At 39.5% G+C, this 26825-nt stretch overlaps 1 protein-coding gene across 1 annotated transcript in view; it reads right to left on the bottom strand.

The window, feature by feature from the left end:
• Positions 1-26825, bottom strand: part of fbxl17 (F-box and leucine-rich repeat protein 17) — a 356455-nt gene that overhangs the window by 16859 nt on the left and 312771 nt on the right. The gene's annotated exons all lie outside the window — the stretch shown is intronic.

The following is a 26825-nucleotide window of genomic DNA, read 5'->3' as shown; positions in this document are numbered from 1 at the left end:
GCCTGGGCCACTTCCTCTGTAACTACAGTGAGAGAAACTCCACTCAACTGACTCCACTACCTGCTCAGCAACTGCTGTTTTTATACTACATATATATAAAACCATTTTAATTATTGCACTACTAGCTACTTAGTGACATAATTAATTAAGCTACTAAACGCTTTTCATTAACATACATTTAAGTGTAATATATAACAGAATACATTATTGTAAACGCATTATAAAGCACAGTCGCAACTTTATAACAGGAGTGCAATTAATAGTTATTAATATGGTTATGATTTTTAAATGTATATACTAACATTTTTATAAAGATTAACTAAACATTAAAGGGTCTGGTCTGTATCCTGGGGAAGTAAATTCACCTTACTTTTTTTTTTTTTTTACAGAAAGAGTTTGGTGTAATATGTACCCATTGCTAAAGTTTCAAAAAGTGCTGTTCACTGTTCAGGCCACGCAGTCTGTCCATGGAAAATAAGTTGCAAAAATGGCCTGTTTTGAATTCCACTGTTTTTGTCATGACATCATGAAAAACCAAAATGGTCTGTGTAACTCTGAGGGATCAAAAGCGGCTGGAAAATGGTCATATAAAAACATTTTAAAATACATAAGCCCAGAGAAATGTTGTAAGTAGATCTCAGAGACAAAAATAATACATGAAAAATGTAAAAAATGAATCATTTAAAACAGGACACATTTAAAACAACTGCTAAGTGGTTATTTGTAATGATTAGAAATTATTTTATACTGTGTAAATGATTAATATTTCAGGTTACAAACAATTAGACAACTAAACAAATAACACATAGCAAATATCTTTATTAATAAACTACAATAAATGTACTTTGCAATTCAGTACTTTTATTTGCAGGTTCAAGTACATAGTTAATAATTGAAACTTTTATGGAAGTAATCACAAAATATTAAGAGCTGCTCTTTATTAGGGCCTGATATTAGAAAGTGTTACTGAGCATCTACATATAATAAAAAATTCTAGGCCTAACAGTAAGCATAACCTCATCAACCAAAAACAAATGTTTTTATCTCTGCAGATTTAAAGCTTTATATATAGATATATGTATATGTATATATAGATTTTTATACACCCCCACACCATCAGAGATGCTGGGTTTTGAAATTTGCACTGACAACAAACCGGACAGTCCTTTTCCTCTTTGGCCCAGAGGACACAACGTCCATGATTTCCAAAAACAATGTGAAATGTGGACTCGTCAGACCACAGGACACTTTTCCACTCTGCGTCAGTCCATCTCAGATGAGCTCGGCCCAGAGAAGCCGGCGGCGTTTCTGGGTGGTGTTGATATGTGGCTTTCGCTTTGCATGGCAGAGTTTTAACTTGCACTTGTAGATGGAGCGACGAACTGAGTTCAGTGACAGTGGTTTTCTGAAGCGTTCCTGAGCCCATGTGGGAATATCAATTACAGAATGATGTGGGTTTTTAATGCAGTGCCGCTTGAGGGATCAAAGGTCACGGGCATTCAGTGTTGGTTTTCTGCCTTGCCGCTTACTTGCAGAGATTTCTCCAGATTCTCTGAATCTTTTGATGATATTATGGACTGTAGATGATGAAATCCCTAAATTCCTTGTAATTGCACGTTGAGAACGTTGTTCTTAAACTGTTGGACTCGAAGTTGTTCACAAAGTGGTGAACCTCGCCCCATCCTTGCTTGTGAAGGACTGAGCCTTTCAGGGATGCTCCCTTTATACCCAATCATGACACTCACCTGTTTCCAATTAACCTCTTCACCTGTGGAATGTTCCAAACAGGTGTTTTTTGAGTATTCCTCAACTTTCCCAGTCTTTTGCTGCCACTGTCCCAACTTCTTTGGAATATGTTGCAGGCATCAAATTCAAAATGAGTGAATATTTGCAAAAAACAATAAAGTTTATCGTCTTTGTAGTGTATTCAGTTGAATATAGGTTGAAAAGGATTTTCAAATCATCATATTCTGTTTTTATTTGTGTTTTACACAACGACCCAAGTTCATTGGAATTGGGGTTGTATATATATATATAAGTGTACATTTTCAAATTGCAAGGGTTGCAATTTCAATTGACACACAAACATCTGTGTGTTGTACACATGACAACACAAGCACAACTAACTGGCGGTCTGGCACACTGCATTCAGTGTTCAAGCCTCAAGAAATGGATATCCTTGTGTTGCTGGCCAGAAAAACAGGCCTGAAAATAATTACAATTTAAACACACACATCAGAAAAATCACAATTAGATATTTTCCATGTTTTATTCTGCCCTACTCTCACACACAACCCCCTAACCTGCTCAAGCTGTACACATGTGACTCTGAAGGCACACACATGTGCACACACACTCAGAGGAAGCCAGTGGAAAAAAAGTGTGTGTTTACTGAAGCTCGACTGGGCTAATTCAGTGCTGCCCTCTAAAGCTACGGAGCACAAAGCAGACCTGAGCGCAGGGATGCATGTGTGTGGTTCATCAGAGGAGCTGTGTGTGGAGTCAGTGTTTAGGTCTAGGTGAGCACCTGTGAGTGTGTGTTAGTTTACTTGAGGTTCGGCTGGGGGAAACGCATCCATCACTATGGCTGGTAGAGGTCACGGTCAGAGCAAAGCTACAGATCACAGCTTCACTTCCTCAATCCAGACCACCTCAAGCAAACACACACGCACAGTTTACTCGCTGATGAACATCTGCGTTTAGCCTTGCTTCCAGTGGCACACAGACTACACAAGTCCTGTCGTTTTAACAATATCCAATTTCCATTTTGTGCGATGTGAACAAAAATGAGTAAAACATTCAATATTGATATAAATAAACACAACACAGAGTGCCATTCATGTGGAGCACCAATGGTGTTCGCTGTGGTCATCTATAGCACCTGAATCTTCACTTTAAGAAGCCATTGTTTATCTGATTCAACTGTCACAATAATGCTAAAACGGTGTATTCGGTAATGCACGGTTATGCATTCCATATTGAATGATTTAGGGAAAGGCGCAGTAGAACTGGTTTAGCTATTTTATAAAACTGCATCTTATTCTTTTGTATATTAATGGAAAACCTTGCGTTTACTGCATAGTCTCTTGCAGATAGCAGTGCAGTGGAAATTAGGATACTTCCCTGGAGTGAAAGTCTCAAAAAATGGAAATACTCTGTAAAGCTACCGATACCTGAAAAAAGTACTTAAGTACAGCAGCGTAATGTGTTACGGCCCACCCTTGCCCACTGCACACTCCTGCTTAAAGGGGAACTCCACTGATGTTTCAAATTTTCTGGATAATTTAATGGTTGAGATATAAACAAAATTATTTAGAGTGGTTTGGTGTGAAATGCTTTATTTCAGAGAAACTTAGAAAGCCAGAATAGTTCACAGTGGTGGCGACGGAAACCAGATGTCTGAAGAGTTTACATCCTTTAAAAGCCCCCTCACAGAAAGGTATTACATGGAATTGTAATGAGGATGCTGCGTGAGGTCTGAGCCACAGTTTTAACTGTTTTATGATAGTGTTGAGGTAAGGTTTTGGCCTAAAATACACATTTGATGCATTTTTATAGGACATCGTAAGGCAAAATGTCCCCAAAGAAAGCTTATTTACTACTCTTTTGCCATAACCAACATTACATATAGAAGCTCAGTCGACATGCGTAGGTTCACTGGTGGATTTGGATAGTAAATAAAATGGCTATATTTGTGTTGTAGACATTGCAACATGGTTCCCATCACCAACACATCTGCATCGGTAAGTTTCTCTACAGTTAACAACTTCACATCAAACCACTCTGAATTGCCTCATTTACAACTCAACCACTGAATTATGCAGAAATGTTAAAACACCAGTGGAATTCCCCTTTAGCCCACACTGCTGTGAGGATGGGTGAAGAGGTGAAAAGAAGGGATTCAGGGAGAGGACAGAGAACAGGACGTGGCTAATTAACCTTCGTTCATGACAGCTATAATGAAATCCGCTGTTAGCGTGACTGCACGTATGTGCGCGTATGTGTGCAGGCGTAACAAGTCTGCTAGAAGAGGCTCGAGAGACATTACTATTTGCTGGTAGTGAGATTACATCAGTGCCTTGGCTAACTTCTTCATTTAGATAAGCGTAGCAGCTACACTAGTAATATTCAGAGTCTAATACCTGAGAACAATAGCATCACAGACTACTTTACGATGAACAATTACTGCAGATGGAACAAAGCGACTAAATAAAATATACTTCTAACACATTCAATAGCATTAAATTGAGCATGCAGAAATGCCCAAGAACTGTGTTTCCTTGGTGGCTTCTTTCATCTGTAAGGAGATAAATAAGGACCGCCACCATTCTGCTATTCCATCTGTCACTAATGAAAAAGGGAGGAGAATTGAATGGATAAAAGAGTGAAAGAAAAGAGGAAAGCACAAGCACATCTACCTAAAAGCAGGCCATGCCCGCCTACTTGAGGAAAACACATCGACAATTGTCCTTCCTTTAATGCTAACAAAGCATCGCCTGATTTTCAGAAGCAATTTAGTGCGAGTCAATAGGCACACGGCACACAGTCATGAAAACCATTGTTTTTTCCTTGAAACAGGGCTGCTAGACTCTCATTAGCGGTGAGTCACATCACAAAGCCCCCTGAGGAGAGAGACTTAACACTGTCTGTTTGGCCACACTCACTCACTCACACACTCTCTCTCTCTCTGGTGTGAGGATCAGTCAGCAGCTGCATTGCCAGCATGCCGGCCGCTCCCAGGCCTAAGCCAGAGCAGAGTAGGGTTTGGAACCGCACTGAAACGCAAAGCTCAAGCATTCGGCCAGGAGAGGCTCTTATGGTAATCATTAGGCTGTCAACATGAGGAACGCTCATGCATGTTTATAGACGCTCAATTCGCTGCTCATCACATCAACGCAGCAGCATTCCAGCTGACTGGGCCACAAGGGAACGTCATAGTACCCAAGGCATATTCAGGGCTGCTCAAATATGTACTTAAAGGAATCATTTGGTGAAAAGTTCAGCTCTTTTAAACAATTCTCCCCTTGCCCCAAATATAACAGTTTGGTCTCCGAAGTTTCTTTTATCTTTGATTTCACCCTGAACTGTTAAGCATCATGCAACCACATGCCTAAATCATGACACACTAACTTCAAACTGCAGACTGGCTTGGACCAAGTTTAAGCTTCACGATGGCTCCAGCTACTGTTCTTAGTTACAGTACTGTGCAGTACCATTCATTTACTTAATATTCGGTCAAAACAGGCTTTAAGTCAAGTTAGTTATTTTTCAACATCATGAAAGAATTATTTAAGAGAAAATTACACAGAAGCCCCAAAAACTAAATATGATATCAAATTCTTCAGTGTTTAGTTCATCATTTGGCTTTATCGCAGCTTCCATTGTTTCCACTGTCTACAGGCATTTGATTCCACACCTCCGAGGTTCAGTTTTAGACGTTCTTTGCATTTTCTGCTTCTTATGATTCAAGCAATCTTAAACACATTCAAAGATGCTCAGGTCTGGACTCTGGGGTGGCCAGTCCTTTATTATTATTATTGTTTTTTACTTTACACAAGTTACGCAAAACGGGTTATCCATAATTTGAAAGAGAAATACTCTAACACACAGTGTCAGAAACATCATAAAGTCTATTTGAGTTTACTTCAACTGTTATTCAATTCATATAATTCAATTATATGAGCCTCATAGCTTCACTGTAAGACTACAGAAGTAAGCTTCAGACACCATACTTACCTTGGCTGATGGAGTTACACTTGAAGAGAAAACTGATCATATTTGATTTTTCACCAAACTATTCCTTTAAACTTCATTCTGTCTAAAGCAGCTGAAGAGCCTGGAAAAGTACTTGCAAGGCTCACTTCTGGTCCCTTAAAAAGGCCAAAAACGTCTAGTAGATGTCAGTGAATTGCACTAAAAGTGTAATGGCAAAGCATGAAATTCTGGGTGCCAGACAAGGAAAAAAAAAAAAAAAAAGCACAAAAATTCCAGTTTTTATGGGAGCATGTCTGCTTGGCTCTCTTCCTGACCAGAGGATTATCAATGGAGCAAGACTTATCAATCAAGTCATAGCAGGGTATGACTCATACCCTGTATGCAATAACACATAGATGTCAATACATTAAATGACTGAAACCAGTTATTTTATACTGTTTTTACTCATGTCTAGTATCAAAAATCTTTCTAATAGATTTTTATGTCATGTTATGTAATATATGTGTGTGTGTGTGTGTGTGTGTGTGTTTTTGTGTTGTTGGCGGGGGTTGGGGGGTATCTCAAGTCTTGATGGATATTAGGGTTGACCAATGTGGACATTTTGTGATTGACAGTTAAGATCAATAATATTGGTCAATATAACTTAAAATAGTGAAACATTAAATAGGAAAAAGTAATAAAATTAATAGATGTTGTTTTGTTATATTTAATTTCCAGTCAAAACCGCAATTAAGTACAAGTTATTCATGTTTAGTGTCACATATTTAACATACATTTAACAGAAAACACAGAAGTTTCTCCGACTAAACATTACATCACGTGTCCACACTTTGCCTTAACTACAACTTCTATTATTTTCAGAAGTCCTGCTTTCAGTTTCAATGAAATCTGCGGGATAATTTCCTACATCTACAAAGTTCAGTCCTAGAAGGTGGTTCACATTTTCTGCTTCTTAGGATTCAAGCATCCCAAACACATTCAGGTACACTATATTTCCAAAAGTATTCGCTCGTCCACCTTCACACACATATGAAGTTGAGTGAGATCCCATTCTTAATCCATAGGGTTTAATATGATGGCAGTCCACCCTTTGCAGCTATAACAGCTTCCACTCTTCTGGGAAGGCTTTCCACAAGAGTTAGGAGTGTTTTTATGGGAATTTCTGATCGTTCTTCCAGAAGCACGTTTGTGAGGTCAGAGTCTCTCAGTCTCCGCTCTATTTCATCCCAAAGATGTTCTGTCGGGTTGAGGTCAGGACTCTGTGCAGGCCAGTCAGGTTCTTCCACACCAAACTGGCTCATCCATGTCTTTATGGACCTGCTTTGTGCACTGGTGTGCAGTCATGTTGGAACAGGAAGGGGCCGTCCCCAAACTGTTCCCACAAATTTGGGAGCATGAAATTGTCCAAAATCTCTTGGTGCTGAAGAGTTCCTTTCACTGGAACCAACTCCTGAACAACACCCCCACGCCATGAAAGTTGAAAGTTGCAGAAAGTTGGTGACCTCTGTGCACTATGCCCCTCAGCATCCACTGACTCCACTCTGCCATTTTACCAGGAGTTGTCATTCCCAATCGCTTCCAATTTGTTAGAATCCCACTGACAGTTGACTGTGGAATATTTAGTAGTGAGGAAATTTCACGACTGGACTTGTTGCACAGGTGGCGTCCGATCACGGTACCACGCTGGAATTCACTGAGCTCCTGAGAGTGACCCATTCTTTCACTAATGTCTGTAGAAGCAGTCTGCAGGCCTAGGGGCTCGGCTTTATACACCTGTGGCCATGGAAGTGATTGGAACGCCTGAATTCAGTGATTTGGATGGGTGAGTGAATACTTTTGGAAATATAGTGTATGTTAAGGTCATGACTCATGTTTTTTTCTTTTTTGTCTGTTTCCTTTTCTCAGTAACGGCTTATTGACAGCTACACATCCTTTCAGACACAGCGTTGAGTTGTCTTGTCACAGTGGAGGGATGGACAGAAACAGCTATAAATTGTTTCAAATCTGAAACAAGAGTGGAGCTTGACTTTCTCACAAAAATGAAAGCTTTTCTGATGGCGACAGAAGTCCCATTTTCTTTGTCTTGTCATTCTTTTTCGCAATCAAGGTTTGATTTTGCACTTCTTTCTTCTGACTAAGTGGATAGTCGTATATGTAGTCTTATTATCTCCTCAGAAATATATATATTTTACTGAATGGTCATTTTGACTTGAAATGAAATAAATGGTGGTCTCTGACTTTTGCACAGCATTCTACATATATTATATTCTATAATATTAGCTTGGAAACCACTAGTTAACATTGCCCACACATCAGAAATGTCTGTTATAATGTATAAATAAGCTATTAATTTTTAGTGCTTTATTTTTGGGATATTTGTTGATACTGATAAATCTGGATCATGATAACGAACCAATAACGTCTGCAAACCGACATATTGGTGGGGTCCAAAGAGGAAGCAGAATAAAAGCACAAAACAAAAAAAAAAAAAGATGATCTCCATGATTTGGGTACAAGCAGTGGTCACATCCCCATACAGCATATGGGACTCAATAAAGGACTCAATTTGATTAGAAACCTTCTATTACGGGGAAAAAAGCAAACTCAATTTAACATGCAACAAAGCACTTTCAATGCACTAAAAGCAGAGCAAATCTAAGCAGGACTGCCTGCTCTTATTTCTTCAATCTCTCTCATTTCAGATTCATTTACTGTCAGGTATCTCAAACACGCTTTCAATCAAGCTCAAGTTAAGGCATGCAGGGGCCTTCAATACAGTCAATAGTGCCTCTCTCAGTCGCAATGGACAGAGGTCGCTGCAGAGAACTTACGGCATACCCCCTGGAGGCCTGGAGAGAGCGGAAAGTAATACGTTACGCACATAAAACCTAGATCTATTTTAAACCCCAGAAAATTATACATTTCCCTTTCTTGTGTGAGCGCGTCTTGGGTTTCAGTCTGCTGGGAGCGCACCGTTACAGGAGCCTTCTGTGACCTCCTTGCATACAAAAGTGTATCCAAGACAACACTGAAGGGGTCCTTGTCCACTCTCATCCCACTCATCCTTAAAGCACATTAGCCTTGGCCAAAGCCTCCTGCCTTTGATGCACTCTTTATGGGAAAAATCGAAGGGGGGTGGGGGAGGTGGCTGGAATCTGCTGCCCACTTTTTTTCTCCACGGCTGACCAGACACCGGCCATTACCCCAAACTGGAACAGCTTGTGCTGCTTTACATGACCATGGTGAGCTACAAAAATGAAGAGAATATGAATATATTGTTCTGCAACTTCCTGATTAAGAGCAGACAGAGGGTTAATTCGTATGCGTGAGGCGGCGTCGCGGGTTCAAGCAGATGTTTCCTACAAAATAATGCTGCAACGCGATAGCCCACACCACGCGCATACAATACGGACAAATGAATGTATTTCCCCTCACCAGGAGTCATAGAGTCTCAGAGACTCTGCCATTATTTAGCCTGACACTTTGGAATTACACTACAGCTCTCTGCACTTGGACTTTCCAAGCACCTTAATTTGCAACAGTGGAAGGCTCGATTGAGTGAGATTTTATGTGCTTGCAAATGGAAGGGAGGTGCCCGTCATCATCGTGGTGATGTCACTTTTCATCAGACATTTGGAAACAGCATGTAAACAGAAAAATAAACAGATCACAAAGACACTGTTTGCATTCTTGATGTCTTTGCTTTGTCTTAATAGATGTGCTTTAATGCAAAAATGATTTTCAACGGCAGTCATGTGAAAACTGAAAAGCCTTTATTACATTATGGCTGTGGACAAAACAGCCAAATACTTTAATCTGTCAAAAGCCATCATCAGCTTTTTGTCCTTTAGTCCACAGCCTTGTAAATAATAAAGGCTTTTCAACTTTTCAATGAAAGGAAATTAATTGGACTACAACACCTACGCATAAAGCAACTTCATTAGGCACTCTACACCCAAAATCACCTTTCCTCAACTGCATTCTTTTGTCACAACTGATGTGAAGCTTGACAAGCTTTACAGAACGACAGTAACGCATCAGATCAAAGTTAATGGGAGATCGTAGCACGTTTTATTTGCCTTTACATTTAAGGCATTTGGCAGATGCTCTTATCCTGAGCTCCCAATTTTAATATCGTTCTAGAGGAAAGTGAATGTAGTATTAGGAGTCTTGCCCAAGTACTCTATTGTTATATACAGTGTCCTTGCCCAGGTAGGAAACTGAACCCCCTGAGCCCACTAGGCCATACCAACCCCATACATAGTTGTTACATAATGTTGAGTTTTTTAGTTTAAAAATCTATGCTAGCCAATGTGGACATGAATTTGCCACCACACTATTGTTAGCTTGATCACACATGCATACAAAAAAATCCTGATGTATCCAAACAGTGTGATCTTTCACATGCATACAACGTAAATACCATCAGATCTCAACAACACACTCTAAGGGTGCACTTATATTCATAGTTTGGTTCCTGTGTTCCAGACCAAAACAGAAAATGGTGCACTGTTCTGTTTTAGTTCTGGTGTGCATGGCATTTACACTGACAAACAGAAGCGCTATGTTAGTCACAACTGATTGGGCAAATTTTATGACAAACATTTGGTGACAATAAACTGGGATAATACAAAATCCACCAAATGCTTTGGACCATGCTGTTCTTTGGCTTAAGTGTGCCTGTGGGTTTTCTGTATGTCTTGTTTCATTGGCGTCTTGTGATTGTTCTAAATCAATAAGGCACAAGAAGCAGCGTATTGCATTACCAAAGACACAAAGCAAAGTAAAATCACTGTAATATGTGGCCTCAAGCAGATTACTGCTTATGAAACGGCACATCAATACAAAACACAGTTAATGTCCGTAGTCATGTGTGTACATTTTGTATTTGATAATGGTTCCGAAACACGCCTCAGCCTTCAAAACCAAACCTATCTTTTCTATAATCACTGATTCAGAGCTCATGAGCAGTGGTTTAACACAGAAAGCAGAAATCTGTTTTTTGGACAAAAAAAAAAAGTGACCACTGTTCATTCTTGGCCTGTTCAGATACCAGACAAGGGTTTGCACTCCATTGTTCTGAAAAGTCACACTAATGGTTTGTGTGATTCCTGTCTTGTCCTAAATTAAAACGGTGAGAGTTCTGTGCAAAAATGGAATAAGATTTTTGCCTAATGTTCTGTAAAGCTCATCTAATCTGGAAACAATAAAGGTATAAAAAACAGCACATTTGTGGGAGGAGCATGGATACATGAATTTGTTAGCACTCTGGATTTGTTTGAGACATGCTTTAGTTTAGTATGGTGTTCTCTAAATAAGTGTGTATGTATGTGTGCGTGAGTTCAGATAGAAACAGGGCGATAACCCCGGCTGGGCTGATTTATGACTCTTATTCCCTGTGTGGCTTTGAGCTGATGTGCAATGGGCTGAAGGCGCTGCAGTTGGATGCCTGAGGGCTGGATCAGGCCTCAGATACAATCTACTGTCCATGACATCCTCAGCACTGATAACAGCAGGCCAGCACCAAACACACTGCACCCACATTTCCTCCTCTACAAATCCAATAACAGCTGGGGGGAGAGAAAGTACATCTTCCTCAGCAGCAACACACACCCCACACATGCACAAAAGCCTGTGCTATAAGCTAAAGTCCGAGGCTATGTGACCACTGTGACAGAACCTGTAGACTGCAGAGATATCTTTCAGCTCACATTCTGTTTCCACTTCACCATTGGGCCATCACGAAAGAAGGAAATTGTTTCTCTTGATAGCTAATGATTTCCTGTCGGGGAAATAAATGAAGCGACATGCAAGAAAAGGTAAAGACAGCGAAAAAAAGGAAAAGCTCCCATTGTAAAGTGTGAATTGAAGTGTAAGGCAGGAAAGTGCATATCTGAGTTCTCCCCCTATATGTGTATTTGTGCAGAAGGACTAAGGTTGTCACTATGGATTATATCATCAACGGAGTCATCTATGATGATTCATCAAATAATCAGAACCTAACTGAACAACAGCAAACCATGCAAAGCCTTCCAAAAATGAAACGTATTCTTCAATGAAGTAAACAGATAAACAGGAATATCTGCTGCTGTGCAAAAGTCAGAGACCGTTCATTTATTCAGATTTCAGTCTGAACCACCAGTAAATTCAAGCTATTCATTTTTCAATATATAGCTGAGGAGATTAACTATAACATAACGTACTTGCATAAGAAAAGGGAAAAGAAAAGGACCTGTTAAAAGGACCTTACTGAGAAAAAGAAATACACTAAAAAAGAAAAAAACAAACCAAAAAGCTTCTGATATTTTGAGAACAGTGATCCAGAGTCCACACCTCAACATCACTGAATGTGTTTAGAATCATGACAACCAACTTCTAAGACTGAACTTTGAAGATATGGAAAAAAACCCTGCAGATTTCTTTCAAAAACTGAAAGCAGGTCTCAAAATGTGGACTCACTAAATATTGATAAATTTAGTATTAGATTTAGTTGTTGAGACTTCAGTGCAATGTTATAGGGCATCCACCAATCCAGATCTTTTATACAGTGACGTATGACGTAGTAGCACTACAATTCCATGCTGATCTACATTACCATACCCAGCACGCATGCATCGTAACTCCTTTGGCTGCAGACTTAAATGAGTTTGAGACATTACATAAATGCATCTGCAGCCAGACTTAAAAAGACTGCATTACAAAATATACAAAAACACCACCTGGCAAAAACGTGTACATAAACAGACAGTTTTTTCCCTTGTAAGAAAGACTAGTAGGAGAACTTTAAATATGTATTCTGATCATGCACACTCACCGATAATTCACTGGAAAGGTACTGTTTTTCATTTGAGTCATTGTGACACCCTTAATTAGGACATCTCTATTCTACAGTCTCTATTCTACAACAACAAATTACATGGAAAACTTCAGTTTCAATTTCACTTACGCAATGTCTATGGAACAAACCTGAAAGATGAAATCAAGTAAATTTACATCCGCAAGCAAGCAAAAAAACAAGCTCTGCCCAGTCAGACAAAATTTTACTCAGCTTTCAGGATCTTTAAATGAAAGAAATAAATATTTAAAAATGCAATTCACCTTAGTGGACCTTTAAATCAGAGAAATAAGGCTATGCATTGGTTACTGCTGCATGAGGCACGAGACTATACGTCATGCACTCCAACAGAATTATGATGCCTATACTGAGCAGCATTACTAAAATAGTAAGAGGGCATTTTGAAGAAGAGTTATTACCCTACAGACCATTTAAATCTAATATGTACAGTACATATTACTTTCCATTCAACAGGTCAATAACTCAGGTCACCACACCCATTCACCTTCAGCGGCTCTACAGAATTCTGAGGCATAATATAAAGACAGCGCTCACTTCGGCCGTGGAGAAGTACGTTTAAGACCTACTCAAAATGACTGGATTCAGTCACTGCAGTGGCAGACTACAAAAAGGCCCCAAAAGAAGTGATATTTACCAGAGAGCTGGCCTGTCAGAGGCAATCCCACAGCTGAACTGCTTTATTTGTGTTTTGCACACAAGCCTTCGTCTGCCCTCAGCATGATCAAAACCAAGCCTGAGTCTCTCTCAGGGTGCTGAAGTCATCAGCCACACACCTATCATTAGCGTAGACGAGGAATACGCTCTGGGTCGAGCATCTGAAGCTGCTTAGACTTATTTTGGAGAGAGATTTGGGAATTTGTCTCTGTGTATTGTGAGATATGGTGTTTTTAGTGTGGTGGGTATTTGTGTCCGCATTTGGAAGGCCAAGCTACAGGAGAGTTGAGAGCTAAGTTGAGTTCATACTAGGGCTCTAAGAAATGATTATTTATTTAATTGAATACCCTATCAGTTACGGGCTAATCTGAGTCTTATGCTTTGATTGGTTCCTTTCTATCTCAGTTTTTATATCATCAAAAGGAGAGGATGAGTTATAATACATCATTCCAAACTGTCAACAAGTGATTTCGTCTCTTAGTGAAATGAAACAATAAATGATATTGCAGTGAACATTTACCCTAATGCATTATAACATATTAGGGGAGTGGTAGGCTAATAGCACACATTCAAACCTTTGCAGGTTTTTTTAAATAATAAAAAGGAATGCAGGCTGCATGAGATTTTCAGGCCTCATCCATATGCACCTGTTTTTTTTTGTTAAAAAAAAAGCCTTTTTCTCTGTTAATAATAATAAAAATAAACTTCATTCACATCAGGAGCGCTTCCAAAAACCTCTGCATACACACAAGAGCACAAAAGAACACAAAAACCATATTTTTTATGGTAATTGTCTCAAGGAACACACGCTTTGACTCTCTGGCTGGCAGACCTCTGTAAGCTTAACAGCATGATTACTGCCAGAAAATAAAAGCTTAAAAAAGTGAAAAAAGCTACTGGTTGCTATGGGTTTGTTTATATCACTATGCCTGTGCCAACACCTCTCACACTTAAAAGCTGAAAGCTTAGGATTTGTGATCATGTGCAGCATAGAAGGCTACACTCATCTGCACAGGAACGTGCTGCTAGTGGCAAGAGTGAAGTGCAAAAACAACATGGTTTCCACTTCTAGTGTAGAGTGTGCTTCACATAGCTGTTCTCTCGAGGAAAAGGGGAAAAAATACATATACACATAGTTGTAGCAGCGATATACTCACCACTTTGGTCAGCATGCTACCATTGTGGTGATCGCTGCAGGCTGTATTTTCATTATTGATATTTTGACTAAGCATGGCAGCACTACTTTAGAAAGAAAGAGAATGGGCTTCTTGTCCACTGCATTCACTCCTGAGCAATTTGGGCCCTACAGAGGTTACAAATTAACAGAGAGAGACAACAACGTAAATGCATTTAGTTATTTACAGACTATAATTATGAAAAGGGTTATGTAAGAATGCCAAATGTGTGGTATGTGTGTAAGTACAGTTATTGTGTGGTCCACTGCAGATTAAGGTCCTTTGGGGCTGGCAATGGAATTTTGCTTTTGGCCCATCAGTGGTTTAGACCGTGATGCAATACTGTGTCACAACTTAAGTATTTTTTAAAAACAAGTTTAATGCTTTCATTTCCTCTGAGAGACCTCAAGGCAAAAACAAACACGATATGCAAGTTGAGATAGCCTGAGTCCGGCACAGTCTTTCAGTCTTTCAATTGACTCTTTTAACTCTGTTCTTTACGCACCATCTTACAACACAATACCTCAAATAGTAAAAAGGTTTCAGACATTGCTGTAGTAGTCTTTCAATTTAATTTAAATCTACTTTAAGTTTTTTGCAGCCAAGGAAAGAGCATGGACTCTCATGGAGAGTCATCTTTTTTTGATCAGGGCTACACTGGAGGGTTAATTTAGCCCCGGACTTTGACAAGACCAGCCTACTACAACCACAGTGACCTCCCCCCAACATGACCCCCCAAAAACATTTGAACTTTTTAACTGCTTAACTTTCCCTGTTGTTATCATTATGCTATGCTCTGGGGGTGATGGCATTTGTGTGATTGGCCAGTGGCCACACACTGAGAATGCAGAAGCCCATCTGATCTGTGCACTTCAGTAATCGCCTGGCACATGCCATTTGTCCCAGGCAGTCTCCAGTCATTTTAAATAGGACCACATAAGAATTCTTATTCTCTCAGCAGCCCACACACATAGCAGCCCATCGGGAATCGTCCGGGTCCTCCTGATGGCCAGTCGATCACTGCTTCTGACCCATGGTGTGCGGTTACACCCCACAACAAGCTAGGCATTCTTTTGATTTTGAAGTTCAAGTACAAATAAGTTTAATATTTATTTTATTCCTCAGTCGATTCACAACCAAGATAAGTGCAATCACAGTCCCACGTGTGATGACAACTGTGCATTGCAGGACGACAAGTGCAAAAGCTGCAGTGCAATATGGCGTGGAAAATTCAGGCCAAGGCAATATGTGTATGTGATACAGTGTTTAGGATGAGTTTATATGTCTAATTGTAATTTACTGTCTGGAAATCCATCTACTGTACTCCGTCCTTGATCTAATTACATATAACTGTGCTGTATGAGAACTGATAAGAGTTATTATTAGTACGTTATTGTCGGTGATGAAACAGAGCTGCTGTGATACAAAACACATTTCAGAGGAATCTGACAGTCCAATCATAATGTATTGTAAGAACTAAGAGTGGGAAAATATATCAATTTCAATCTATACTGACACTCATAACAGCATGTGTATCATTTGTGGAGTAGAATAAAAGCCTTGATCTTTTTTCATAAGTAAAAATCTGGCTGTTTTTTCTCAAGTTGGTAGGTATCGTGAAATAGACGGGCCTGAAGAGGGGGTGGGAATTGGCAACAACTGAACTGAAAACACAAAAAACACAAACAACAACAACAAAACTAAAGAAACAAAAACATGTGGTGTATTGTTTTTGTCTGCACTGAGCTATTGTGTAAATAGTCATCCCTTTGTGTACTCCATGTTTTTTTGGAAATTATTTTGAATCGTAACATAAAATAACTGAATCAAACTGCGGTAAAATGTGATATTTCATGTTTCACTGAACTGTTTCCTAAAGAATTACAATCAAATTGAATCACTGTGAGGTCAGAGATTTACAACCCAATAATAACTAGAATATGTTCCTGTTCTCTCTCTCTCTTAAATACACAATTTCAGTGTTTTCTTTTCCCTTTCCAATCCAAGTAAAGTACGGTCAAAGCTGGGAAAACATGGATTAGTGAGAAATCCCAGCATTGCGAGTTGTTTCCCCTCATCAGAGGTGAGGTTACATGAGGTGAGCTGCCTGACTCGAGCGGCACAGTCAAATTTAATTAAAACCGTGGAAGTAAAGAGCGGAGAAGCGAAACATGCCTTCATATTTGGAGCGTTCTGGTAAAGCGCGGAGGGAGAAGGAGTAAATTCAGAGAGACATGGTCAATACAGGAAATTAATTAGCCTGAGGGGCAGGCAGAGGGCACGGGCATTTCTCTGAGTGCGGCTACAGCCTGATTTAAACCAGCCTACCAGCCTTTTCCCACTGCTCTGCCGGCCTGATGGGCCTCAGATAGGCTTCCCTCAGCAGGCACAGTGGAGCACTGTGGCTCTTTTGAAGTGTTTTATGACTATGCTGTGTTTGAGACTGAGGCAGGAAAACAGACCAACATCCTGCCAGGCCGTGTGAAGCCTTATAATGAAGTCTGAGGGTGATAACCTGAAGCAGCCCGGAGTTGCGCGTAACACTGAGAGATGGAGCTGATTGAGCTGCTACACATTCACGCGTACTCACTATAACCCTTTAGAGTCGCAAAACACAGGAGAAACTTAGATGAAACGTCCCAAGATAAGGATGGTGGGTCTTGCTGTCTGTGTATGTGTGTTTGTGTGTGCATGTTTTTGTACATTTTTAAGACAAACTGTGGAAAAAAATAATAAAATGAGGTGAATCATAAAACTGAAGTAAAAATAAAGCTCATTTAAACAAAAGACATGATATTTAGGTAGTTACTTACATATAACATAGAGTAAGGGATAGTACACATCGGACGAGCTTCAGGAATGCAAGTAGTTACAGCATAGAGAAAAATCAAACAAACAAAAAAAAACTTTTAAAGAAAAATATAGAGCAGACATTTGTAAAATCTTAATGCTTAGCTTTTGAAAAGATGGCCTTTACTGTGAAATACTGTGTATACTAAGGCTGTGAAATATAACATGTTAATAACAAATTATTAACAGCACTATTTTTTTTTAAACCACAACAGCGCAATGTTTCTTTAGCAGTGCAGACTAAAGTCCAGCTGTAGTGATTCCTTTTTAATTCCATACTTAAGTGGCTTTTTGGACACTGGACAGTGTTTGTGGGAGACCTGTAAATAAATCAATGAGCAGCAAACTAACAAAACCAAGCGCAAAGTAGAAGGCTCCAGTTCTTATGCTCTGTTGCATCACTCACTATAGAGTCCCAAACTACCTCTGGAAGCAACATCAACACAAGAACGGTGCATCGGGAGCAACATGAAATGGGTTTCCATTACTGAGTGTCTGCACACAAGATTAAGATTACTACATACAATGCCAAGTGTTGGCTGGAGTGGTGTAAATCACACCACTACTGGACTCAGTGAAAACATGTTCTCTGGAGTGATTAACCATGCTTCACTAGGTGGCAGTCTGATGGACGAATGCGGTTTTGGCTACATACCAGAATGTACTGTGCCAAAAGTATGGTGAATGAGGGATAATGGGGCTGTTTTTCAGGGTTTCGGCCCAGCCCTTTAGTTACAATGAAAACAAAAAGACATTTTAGACAATTCCATACTTCCACTTTTCACAGATCCATAAAGACATGGTTTGACGGGTTTGGTGTGGAGGACCTCCAGTGGCCTGCACAGAAACCTATATACACACACACATATATATATGGGTCCTGACAAGGCATAAAAACAAGTGTGTGGTGTGTATGCGATGAGAGGAAGTAAGGGCTATTCCATCAGTATTGCAGTACGTCTCTTATCTTATCCTTACACTCATAAAAACAAACACACACCGTAAAGCAGTGATAAACATGAAAAGCTGGGGAGTGGCACGGGCCACATATGCAGACTCTAACAGCACACTGTCTACACACCGCCACGACAGTTTCGTTTATCCTGCGCCTTCACTCTCTCCATCTCACACATGCGTCCCTGCGGGAGGCTGAGGCAGGACCACAGCAACCACAACAGCCTCTGTAGACAGTCAACAACAAACACACATGCATACCTATCACTGCTGTAGCCCTCTCTGACCGCCAAGGGTGTAACCTCCTCTATGTCATTACATTTATAATGAATGAGCAGCTGCTGCTGGACGCCAGACTTAAAGCAAAAGGCGATACTGATTAAACAAGACCGAGACAAGGAAATGTAAGGAAAGCCCTGCAGCGCTAAATGCCTTTACAGATGAAGCTGATCCACCTGGCAGGGATCAAAAAAAACTTTTTTTATGGCAATTACACACTTTAATACCAGGCACAGCTGGGGGGCTCAAATACTTACATACAGGCTCAAAGCTTTTGAGTATAATTTATCAGAAAATAAGGCACGTATAGCAAAAATACAATAATACATTTACTAGCTGCACTACAGAGGTTGAAGGAAAAGGGTATAAAAGTTAGACTTTCTATTTTGCATGAAAATCAGTTTAACATTAATTCATGTCTAATCTTTACTGTTTGTCATTAGAGTAACAGTTCAGTGGACAATCAGTCAAATCCTGACATTTTTTCTCTAATCTCAAATGTAGCAGATCATCCAAATGACTGTTTGTCAGTGCAACTGAAAGCTGCAGTTAAAGACCTTGATGCAATACTGGATCATAATTAGTTTGCGCACATTATTCTGGTCTTATTTAATATATACTCTGCATTGATTACAAGGTCTTAGGTCATTTAAAGCTCTTAACCAAATGTTTACAAGAGCCATTTTGTCCTTTCAGCGAAAATCCAACATGCTTGGGAGCCACAACATTTAATATTCATTTTATCATCTTGGCTTTAAGTTCAGCTAATAACCGCTTTTCTTGCATCTCCGGCAGGAAACAGAAGTAGAATAGTTTCTTGTAAATATATTAAACATTATTTGTGAGGCTAAAGTCAGCTTCTCCGCCTTAAATGGTGTCTGACGTGCCACAATGTAACTGCTGCACCATTTAAGGTGGAACCAGAAAATTTGAACAAGAAGACTTCAACTTCATGACAGATTAAATGCACCAGGAAACCAACTGGACTGCTTGTAAACACAAATGAACATTTTGTTAGTTACTAGCTAGACGAGATTGCTTTCTGCGTCGCTATGGTGACCAGCAGTCTGCTTCACAACCTTCAGGGTTAAAGGGTGTATAAGCAGATATAGGCTACATTAACTCCAGCCTTTAAGGTCATGGATTGCTAAAACCGTGTTAGAACGACAGCAGAGTTTTATTTTCCTGCAAAGGAGGATTATTTTATTTTTATCAAAAAATCTTCATTCTGCTGCGGATCCCTTTTCTAGTTGGTGGAACATTATTTTCTTATACACCTCCTGAACTATGGAGTAGCACTACAGAGAATATTAAGAATGCAAGCTCGATAGGTGGCTTGAAATTCAGTTTTTAAAAAAAATCTGTTTAGCCCAACATGTGACTAGAGTATTACAGCTTATTTTCTCTGTTTGTAACTGTGCTGCTATTGTCATTTAGAGTGCAGTTTGGTTATCTTTCCAGTGTTTTACTCATATTGCTGTGTAAAGCACTCTCAAAGTGTATTTTATTTGTATTATATAGATTATTATTATTATTTTATTATTTTTATTATTTTTATTATTATTATTATAAGAACTTCCTCTCTAGTTTACTGCTGTGCCACACAGTGACATTACTAAAGAACTTGATGTGAGGCAATTGTGTGATCATTTAGGCATGCGGCCTGTACAGTGTTAATTGGTGGGGTATAAGCTTTCATTACTACTTAGCTGCAAAAATAAATGAGCAAATTTCAGGCACCAAACATGTCTTGAATCTGTGACTATATTTGGGCTAAGGGAATAAACTGTGTAAATCTGATTTTTCACTGAAGTATCACTCTTCCACAGCTCCACTGTGACGCATCTAATAAAAGAGACGGACAGGTTTTGAAAGCACCATTAGCAATGATGAGTAACTTCTACAGGAGTTTCAGGAATGTACAGCAAATTTAGTGCCTCCCACTCCCTTCGCCTGATACTTACCAGTGTCCATATATTAAGCGCACTTGCTCTTGTCCTGACCGCAGTCATAAAGCAGGGCCCACTTCTTGACCCACTCAGTAGTTAGAAACTACAGTGGCGGAACTAATAGCGCGCTCCTCTTCGCCCTCCCGCGCCATAAAAACTTCAGCGCACACATGGGCTCCTATCTAATTACAGAGCGCGTTTTGGGATGGCATTCTAAATGGACCCGGGTTAAACATCCAACCACCCTCCATTTCCATTTCATTCTGCACTGTAGAGAAATCCCAACGCAATCACACAAAACACACACTCGCACATATACACCAGACACAGCGGTGAAGCTTACTGTTACTGAGGGAAAACGCAGACAACACACAAGCACTTAACTGTACTTGACTCCAACTACAATTCATAGTTATTTTACTAAAACAGACCTAATACAGATAATAAATCAAACCTATTTAGAAAAAGACAATTTACCGCAACAGCTTGATAATCATATCAAGAGTCATCTACACCAACGATCTGATATTTTCATCATAATATTACTATAAACAATGTCATACAATTATTAGAGTAAAAAAAGTATTTAAAAGTATGCAAAAAGTGAAATATGTAAAAATACTAATGTGTTCATCTAACCATTTTTAAACCTGTTCTTGTGGGAACCCAATTATAACTGTAGTTATCATCCAGCATCTTGTTTGCCTATTCAGCTCCTCATAAAAGTAAATCAGGTGTGCTGCTGATTGAACCTGACAAATCGATGCGATGGCTGTATTTGTTTATTCACATGTATTCTGACGATGTATGTTGTCTTAACAAGCAAAAACAAACTATTGCTATATGTATGTATATTATAATATATTATATTATAATATATTATAATAATGTGCTTTGCACTATACATTATATAAATGACCTCTGTTCTGATTGGCTGCAGTCCAGATTAAAACACTCCTTATCCCTTTAGTATGAAAGGGTGGAGTTAAACTGCTGTAGACTGAAAAAGTAGACAAAAGGAAGACATGACAAAAACAACTACTTTAAAATGGTTTGTTTTTACAGCTTAATTAATTACCACATATAGGCTGTGTGGACTGGGCATTTGGCTGAAGTCAATGTTAACTGGCAATCATAAGGCATTGTCCTTCTGCACTATGACGTCTTTCTTAATAAAGCATGGTATTAGGGAGCTAGATGAGCATTGTTACTTAATGACAGGCGTGGGGAGCTGGTGGACATGAGAGGTGACGCATGATATTACTGGTTAATATTACTTTACCACACCCACTGGTGCATGGTGACATATTCAACAATGTCAAAAAATAGGTCCACTTTAAAGTGTGCTGCTTTTCGAGGCCATGTTGGAGGGAAAGAGAGAGAGAGACAGTACAGTAGCATTGAGTAATAGATGGGCCACAGCTGTACAGCCTCAGAGGCAAGCACTTTGACTAACAATTCCAACACAAATGGCTTTCAAACCTGGCTGACAATCCGAAAACGCTGAATAAACAGGGAATGGGCTGAACATAACATTCAGGGCCTGAAATATCAAAAAATGGTATTTAAACTCCAACCAACAAATAAACTAAACACTGAAAACCAGTCAACTGAAATCTCCAGAGCGCTCCAAATATGCACCCCATGTACATTTAGGTCATTTCACATGAGCATACAGCTGAGTTCCTCTCAATAGGGGAATGTAAACAGATCACTGCTCTGTCCACTGAGCTGATGAATGTAAAGATGATATATAGATGTGCACTCTCCCAGAAAACCAGGCACCCTGTCACGGGATAGAACCAGAGAGCTCCCCTGAGAGGAAGGCTCAGATCATAAACCAGGGTTCCCTCCCCAATGTATTACAGGCCAAGCAGCCCCTCAAGCCTATTTTGTCAATGTAGAGTGCTTAGCATAGGAAAATAGACATATTTAATAGACTGAAAGACAAAAATGTCTGTCTCTTAAAAAAAACCTACTGCTATATTTTATTACTGACTGGTGTAGTGGTGTGGTGTGGTGTGTAGTAGCCTCAATGCAGCAGACTGGGGTTCGATTCCCTGCCCAGGCGAACACACCATAGTATGCCCATAAGAGTCTTTGGGCAAGACCTTTAATGCTACATTTGCATACATCCGTAGCATCATTCTGGATAAGAGCATCTATCAGATGTATAAATATACATGGCCTATAATGCTATGTTAACTGCGATAGGGTAGTACCCAATTCTGGATCTGCTATAAAATTTCATGTGTGGTGTTTATTGGATGGCAATCAATGTCAGCAAGTTGCTTTAATACTATAAAAAAGTGGAAAAGCTAGAAGCTTATTTAAAGGGTTTTTTAAAGTCTAAATTAATGTCAAATATTGCTTTTGTTCATCAGAAGTACAATTTTATTATGCATTGATTCATTCTAAGAATTTATCTCAGTTGAATAAACCCAGTTAAACTGCTTGTAATCAAACTAAGCAATCTTTGAACTAACAAGCATTGTATGGTAAGCTGACTCTGTGTAAAGGTTATTACGAATTTTTTTAGATCATAGAAGCGTACTAGGCAAGTTTAAAAATGAGGATGGAGAACATTTGGAGGCGTTACTGACTACTGACTGCAACAACATTTCTCCATTGTATCTTCTGTGCAAACAATCATTTTCAATTTACCATGAGGTGACGGATTAGAGACTGGAGAACATCAGTTTTGTTTAAAAACTGTGTTATAATTTCTAATATATCCGTTTATTCAAAAACAGTAATTCTGTTCTGCATGTTCCTCAATCGGCGAATTTGACTAGTTTTTTTGAACTGTTAAAATTTGTAACTGAAAAGTAGTAGCAATACATTGTATGTCAATACAACTGCTAAACCAAAGTTTTTTTTATGAAATCAAGAGCATTAACAGGGAGTTTGTCCAGCCCTTTGCTGCAGTAACAGCCTCTACTCTTCTGGGAAGGCTTTACACTACATGTTGGAACATGGCTGTGAGGATTTGACTGCATTCAACCACATGAGTATTAAGTGAGATCAGGTACTGATGTTGGCTGATTAGTTCTGGATCACAAATGCCACTCCAACTCATGCCAAAGATTTTGGGGTGGAGTTCCAATTCTCCAGAGAACGTAGTTCCACCTCTTCTTTTTAGCAAAGCCTGGCATTGGGCCTAGTGACCTTAAGCTCACGTGCAGCTGCTCCAGAGCATTTCACTTTATTGGCAATGCTTTTCTATTAAGCTTACACAAGCTGTGAGTGTGCAGTGGTAGACCTGTGTCAGCAATGGGTGCACCTTAAAGTGGCTGAATTCTAGTACATATTTAATTATACAGCAATTAGGTCAGAGTGGTTGACGAATTCCAGGCCTGCAGTGCTTTTCAACCAGTCCGATGGCGGTATAATTAAATATACACTATATGTCCAGTACTATCCAGACACCATTTTTAATTAGGAGCATATTAAAAAATAGTTTAGTTACTTTTCTGGTGGAACAAACCACCAATATTTGGTGCTTCTTTCCTTAATTATTGCAGTATGAAATCTCATGTATCCTACAGAACAATCACAATAACACCTCCTCTTGTGTTCTATTGCTTAACCATGAGCAAATAATAAACCTCTGCCCTCATCCACCTGCCCCAAAGCTTCTGAACACGTTCCTCCATTCTAGAGGGAAGAGTTGAGGGCACCACAGTAGGAGCAATGCTTTGCACAAAGCCCACATTAAAAGTTCTGACCTCCAGACTCTTAATTGTTTTCCATTCATCATCCGCCTCATGCAGAATGGTTTCTTAAGGGCACGGGGTTGCGTCTCCCAGCTGTCGGGTTCCCTCTCTAAAGCGCTGCTCTAGAGACTCCTCGCAACGGGAGGTTGAGCCCCAGCCATACAAGCCCACCCTGCAGGGGGTCCATTTAACTTCAGCCCTGACCAGTTTACCCAACCTTGACACTCAACGCCACTTAACCCGAGACGGACTGACGGGTATTCAAGCTTCATGCTGGGCTTGAGTCAGAATGTCGAAAGGCCCAGCTTTTCCTGTTTCCCCGCCTGTCATTAAACTGATTTCGCAAATGACAATAGATATAAAAGGAAAAGAGAGCATTAAAAAGGGAAAATATAGCCTGACTCGGAGTCAGGGTGGACAATGCGATTTAAGTTTTCGTTATCGTAACAGGACACTTTTCTAAGAGTATATCTAGGATTTCACAATATGTGACTGCTGTGGCTTTTCTGAATATTTACAGTTTGTTAAGGGGAGGGAGGACTTTACAATAAAGCTGCAGAAATGTATGATGATTATGAGCCTAATATATTTCTTAAGCATGTTTTTCTTGCTTTGTTTAACTAATTCTGTGTAACTATTTCTTGACAAAGTAAGCACCATATTTCTTCAGTCAAATATTCGGGATGAATGGAGTAAAGCAGAAAAATCAACCTGTTTTGATAGAACATCCAAGTAGCACTGTGCTAATGATGTCTGAATGAAAACAATAAGCACAATATTTTCTTTGTTAAAAAACTGGTATTTTTATATACGCATTTGTGCTCTGTAGTTCTTTATCAATTTTCTTTCCCAATAAGACAATCATCACCTTTAAAGTCATCAGATTACTTGTCAATCATTGGTGTTATCCAATTACATCAACCCATCGCAGAAGCCCCTCCTGAGCTAGGGCTTTGAACCAAGCATCTAAAATGTTCTTTGCAACAACAAACTGCAAAACTGTCAATTAAATTGCACAGAAATTCGAGATAAAGTTTTGCTCCATGAGGGAAAAGTGACAATTACCGCCATTTCTTTTTATGCTGCATGGTTAAACATACACTAAACATTCTCCACCCTGCATTCATGCAAAACCTTCAGGAATTGGTTTGCCAAGTCTTTAGCTGAAATATCTGTTGATAAATGTGATCATCTCACTGCACTGAGCAAGGTTTTCTGTTAGGTGGTGAAAGACATGAACACACACTTATTGTGAAAGCATTTGCGATTTAGACGTTTAATTTGGGTAAAAATGTGGACAAAAATTGCAAACCTTTGCAAACATTGTGAGGGTTAGTTGAATTTGTATGAATCTGTGATCAATAACTCCTGGAGGGACTGATATATTGTATCATCAGAACTTCTAGGACAGTGAACATCTACACACGTCATTAAAATAAAAAATAAAAAAAGTCCAAAAGGAAAGTGTACACTAACTGCATAAACTGTATAGTAACAAACAGCTCAACAGAACGCTGTTATGTATGATTAGTCTAGCGGTTCCTTTTTCAAACACTGAAAAATGATTGGACCCCATTGTCTTTTTTTAATGTGGCACTATGATGCATTTTATCTGTTCCAATTTCACAACTTCTGTTCACCAATGTCAGAAAAACTCAACATTGTGTATCATGAAAATGTATCAAAGTTTTGTGATGTTATAGTTTGGCCACCTTTAATGTCGAGGGAAGTTGTATTTGTTGTGGACACACCTGGCACCTCCATTTCAACACTGCAATGAGATTTCCCTTCACAAAATCTTCCTGTGTGTTTTTGTTCAGGCACCGGTTTGGTATTTATGCTCCCTGAGGATCAGGCATTGAAAAGTGGATGCAGTCTAAACTCTCTACATTTTTCCCCTCCTAGGAGCTGGAGACCTTCGGGACTGTTGTGTTTAAAACCTTCTGGGAACCAAAACACAAGCACAAAAAAGCAGATAACGGCTGGGGAGCAGACCTTCGACAGAAAACAGCTCGGAGTTCTCAGTGGGAATTCTCACCTGCAGCCTCCAGCCTTTAGTCTGGAACTTTTAAGGCCCCGAAGCCCATGCATGAAAGCGCAATAAAAACAGCGATAATGGCAGAAACAACAAGAGGTCTGGTAAAGCTGTCAGCGTGGCAGCTGTGGCTTTCTATCGTACGACTGCCCAAAAACATGGGCTGCTCCAGTTTAATGACACTGAAGCTCCGGTGGTGCACGAAAGACATGAGAACCGAGTGGCCCTGAGAGAGAAAAGCAGACACTCGTTGTTATCATATCCCATCTAATTACTCATTAAACTGAACAGGGACCATGTTTAGTCGGACTGCTCTGAAGACACTTCCGTACAGCTGTCAGGCTATGCCCATGACTGCTTAGATGCCTCATAGCCTGAATAAAATCCAACATACTAATGCATTTCTAAAAGAAAAGGGTCTTAAGTGCTTATGAAAAAGCTACTTCATCTCTCACACAAAAGCATGCACTCTTAGCAAAAAGAACTAAAGGTTCTAAAGGTAAAAGTTTTATGACTAACATTAGAAGAAGCCTTTTTGTTTCTGTTTTCAGCTGTATGGAAAAAATCCCCCCAATCACATTACATGTTTATTTTCTAAGTAAAAATAAGTTAACACATCCGCTACAGTGTAAAACCTTAAAT

Source organism: Pygocentrus nattereri, chromosome 28, assembly GCF_015220715.1.
Source record: "Pygocentrus nattereri isolate fPygNat1 chromosome 28, fPygNat1.pri, whole genome shotgun sequence".
Taxonomy (NCBI): Eukaryota; Metazoa; Chordata; class Actinopteri; order Characiformes; family Serrasalmidae; genus Pygocentrus; species Pygocentrus nattereri.
The sequence above is the reverse complement of the archived record's forward strand: the minus strand, read 5'-3'. Positions and strand labels throughout refer to the sequence as shown.